Here is a 3581-nt window from a genome sequence, read left to right as displayed (position 1 = left end):
CACAGTCCAACTCTCACATCTATACATGACCACAGGAAAAACCATAGCCTTGACTAGACAGACCTTTGTTGGCAAAGTAATGTCTCTGCTTTTCAATATGCTATGTAGGTTGGTCATAACTTTCCTTCCAAGGAGTAAGCGTCTTTTAATTTCATGGCTGCAGTCACCATCTGCAGTGATTTGGGAGCCCAGAAAAATAAAGTCTGACACTGTTTCCACTGTTTCCCCATCTATTTCCCATGAAGTGATGGGACCGGATGCCATGATCTTTGTTTTCTGAACGCTGAGCTTCAAGCCAACATTTTCACTTTCCATTTTCACTTTCATCAAGAGGCTTTTTAATTCCTCTTCACTTTCTGCCATAAGGGTGGTGTCATCTGCATATCTGAGGTTACTGAGATTTCTCCTGGCAATCTTGATTCCAGCTTGTGCTTCTTCCTCTAGTCAGTAGGTACATTGAATTACTAACATGCTTAAAGACTGAGGTGTCCTGATTGTTCTCTTCCTCAAATCATGCTTCTCCCTGATTTCTTGTTTATGAATTATCTTCCTCCATACTGTCTAACAATACTAACAATCTCTCTGTCCCCACTTCATTGGCCCTTTAAAATCAGCCCTGTGCTTCATTTTCTGGTTTGCCTCTCTTGACTTTTGCACCAAGTATCTTCCAGGTGGTATAATCTGGAAGCAAATTAGGTTAAGATAACGCCTTTTTCCTAAGCTTCCAAAGGTATAAACACAGCAAGGACCATATTCCTGAGCCTCTCAGCTGTGGCTGCTGTCAAGAAAGTTGTGGAAAGATAAGGCCAGCATGCTGCTGCTGCTGCTAAGTCGCTTCAGTCGTGTCTGACTCTGTGCAACCCCATAGACAGCAGCCCACCAGGCTCCCCCATCCCTGGGATTCTCCAGGCAAGAACACTGGAGTGGGTTGCCATTTCCTTCTCCAGTGTATGAAAGCGAAAGGTGAAAGTGAAGTCGCTCAGTTGTGTCTGACTCCTAGGGACCCCATGGACTGCAGCCTACCAGGCCCCTCTGTCCATGAGATTTTCCAGGCAAGAGTACTGGAGTGGGGTGCCACCACCTTCTCCGAAGGCCAGCATACTAGTGTCCATTCTCTGGTTCCATGGACTGAGAGGAAGCGTAAAGGTTTCTTTCTTCCAGTGGGCTCAGAAACAACGGCTTGCCTAGAGGGACACTGATGCAATCTTCTAAAAACATTTCTGAAAACCCAACCTAGCTTGCTTCCTTTAGCTTCTCCAATTATTTTCAAAGCACCTATTTTGGGGGGAAGTAACCTCTTTCTGTTTCAAATACTTAGAGTGATATTCATAATTATAGCAGATTTAAATGAGTATAAGGGATAGGGCAGAGCCATGAAGAGCTTATGCCACAGAAATACAATTTCAAACTGAGCATTAAACATTAGACATTGGACATCTCTATTATTTTCTTTGGATTAATTCCTTGTGGGAGTTTTTGTTGCATACATTATACCATATCAAATCCCAGCTACATGCAATCTCAACCCTTGTTTATAGATTGTTTCTGACTTGCCAAATTCTCCCTAATTGCAGAGAAATTCACTCTCCTCATTTCCCAACCCAAACCTAGTTCTCAGGCCAATTTTGTACACCCAAACCCAGCAGCATGCACAGCAGCACAAAATAATCCATATAACAGGAACTATTCTCTTATACGGCAGTAGTACACAATAATTTCTTCATTCACTAGATGATAATAGTTGATGTGAAAGCCAATGGAACAAGAGCTGATATGTCACATGAGAAGTTTAAAGTGTGATAAAGTGTGACCATATGGTGTTATCAGAGATTATCAAGTTTCCTCCATCACATGACAGGAGAAAAGCTTTATGTACTTTCCAAAGGATACCACTGGCAACCCACTCCAGTGTTCTTGCCTGGAGAATCCCAGGGATGGGGGAGCCTGGTGGGCTGCTGTCTATGGTGTTGCACAGAGTCAGACACGACTGAAGCGACTTAGCAGCAGAGTAGGAGCAGAATGAAAAGCCAAGTCAGTATCCAAAAGCCTGTTTTTGCTCGCTCGCTCGCTCACGCTCTCTCTCTCTCTCTTTCTCTCATCTCCAGCTCCCAGTTATGGAAATCGATCCTGCCTGGGCACTTCCAATCTGAATACACAGGTCTTTAATCCAGTGCTATTTTTCCAAGTTATGTCAATGGCTGTGTTTCCTTCTATCTATCCCTCTTTCCCTTTTTTAGAATCTCTAGCCTTTATACTTCAGAACTCCTGATGATGCCTCAAAATCTCATAGCTTCTTCCTCATGATTTTATCCTCTTTGTATTTTTGCTGTTTTACAATGTTTTTCTACTTGACCTTCCAGGACGATCTCTATGGTGACTAAAGTGAAAGTCACTCAGTCATGTCTGACTCTTTGTGACCCCATGGACTGTAGCCCACCAGGCTCCCCGGCCATGGAATTTTCCAGGCAAGAATCCTGGGGTAGGTAGCCATTCCCTTCTCCAGGGGATCTTCCCAACCTAGGGGTCAAACCGGGGTCTCCTGCATTGCAGGCAGATTCTTTACCATCTGAGCCTCTAGGGAAGCCCATCTCTTCTCAATTCATCCACTCAGATTTTAAATTTTAAAATTATCAGATTTTTAAATTTCAGAAAGTCTTTGTAAAACTATAATAGAATCTCCTTAAGCTTTCTCTTAAAACATTTTGTTGTGGTTATTCTAGTAGTCATCTGTCTCCTCTAATAGTTTTATTACTATACTAGAAGATTTCGTATCCTTTTATCCATTCTTTCTCTCTCTTTCTCACTCACCCTGCCTCTCTCTCTCCTCTTGTTTTATCTCAAAGACACTGCTGCTGAATCTCCTCAGACTACAATAATTTCTTTAGCATCCCCATAAGTTTATTTACATCCCAAGCTAATGGAGTACCTGTAAGTGATGGAAATCCCCAAGTGGTAGGAAGTATTGCTCTTCACAAACAGGGATATAAAGTGAGAAACTCTTTAGTTCCCTCCACAAACACAAGAAGAAGCATGACTGCTGATCTCCAAATCAGGACGTCAGGAGGGTCACAAGGCCTTGACAGTCAACAGGTCTCCCGAGAATGACCATGAACAGAGTGGTGACCCTCTTTCTCTGGGGGATCCACAGAACTCAGAGGTACACCTTTCTTCAGGAGCAAAAGAATTCAGATTTCCCTCCCGGGTCAACTGCCAGGCCCAGAACTGAGAATCATTCTAAAAATCCAGCCCCTAGAAAGGTCAAAGTGTTCACACACCCTAAGTCTGGCACCTGTTTCTCTAAGGAAACAAGAGTAGATAGTTGGGTTAGAGTTGAGAATGGATGTGTCAGGCCACCATCTCATCAGAATTCTGATCATGTTGATGAAAATGGAAGAGACAAAAATAAAGATGACAGGCAAGATAGATTGAAACAGCCAGTATTGTTTGGTTTATGCCTCATCACTTTCCATGAAAGATTTACTATGACTTACAGTAGAGTACACACAGTAAAACAGCAAAATGTAAACAGAGATTAAAAATAAGAACCAAGCGAAACATAATTTAGAAGAAGAGATCTAGAC

Source organism: Bos indicus x Bos taurus, chromosome 6 (assembly GCF_003369695.1).
Source record: "Bos indicus x Bos taurus breed Angus x Brahman F1 hybrid chromosome 6, Bos_hybrid_MaternalHap_v2.0, whole genome shotgun sequence".
Taxonomy (NCBI): Eukaryota; Metazoa; Chordata; class Mammalia; order Artiodactyla; family Bovidae; genus Bos; species Bos indicus x Bos taurus.
The sequence above is the reverse complement of the archived record's forward strand: the minus strand, read 5'-3'. Positions refer to the sequence as shown.